Source organism: Wasmannia auropunctata, unplaced genomic scaffold, assembly GCF_000956235.1.
Source record: "Wasmannia auropunctata unplaced genomic scaffold, wasmannia.A_1.0 LD336078.1, whole genome shotgun sequence".
In the NCBI taxonomy this organism is placed as follows: domain Eukaryota; kingdom Metazoa; phylum Arthropoda; class Insecta; order Hymenoptera; family Formicidae; genus Wasmannia; species Wasmannia auropunctata.
In genome coordinates, this window is record NW_012026812.1 from 948,503 (window position 1) to 949,220 (window position 718).

The window sequence follows — 718 nt, forward strand, 5'->3', positions numbered from 1 at the left end:
CGTAGCTAATTCTTCCACGTCACGACGACGCGACGTGGCGACAGACAGCCCCGGAAGTCAGGCGCCGAACCCCCGATTGTCAATATGCCGCAGTTTGTTATTCCACGAATTGCGAGAATGTGTATAAATATATGTGGACGCATGTATGTGTGTGTGAGCCGGCCGTCTTCGCTTGCTTGTCGTGCACGACTCTTATGTTTGTTCTACGTAACATATTCCCCCCGTTGAGAGAGTATATCGATCAACAGATACAAATTAAAATATCTTTAAATATAATGGTTTTTCGCATACAATTCGATACATAATATATGGTTACGCATACACCGCCTTATTATGATTGTTGTTCAATCGGTAATGGACACAAGGATTTCGCAGATCTCCTTGTTTCGCCGGACGCGGTCTTGATCGTGGCAGCCCGTGCGATACCATCTTCACCGGAATGTAACTCGGTGATTCTACCCAGCGCCCACTGGGTACATGGTATGGTTTTGTCCTTGATAATTACAACTGCGCCGACCTTGAGCCCCGGCCCATCTTTGCTCCATTTATGGCGCGTTTGGAGCTCGTTCAAGTATTCGAGACTCCATCGTGCCCAGAAGTCCTGTCGCACCTTAGAAATATGTTGCCAGGTGGACAGTCTGTTATCTGGAACACTTAATAAGTCGCTCTCCGGGAGAGTCATTAGTGACCTTCCGATCAGATAGTGGGCGGGAGACAG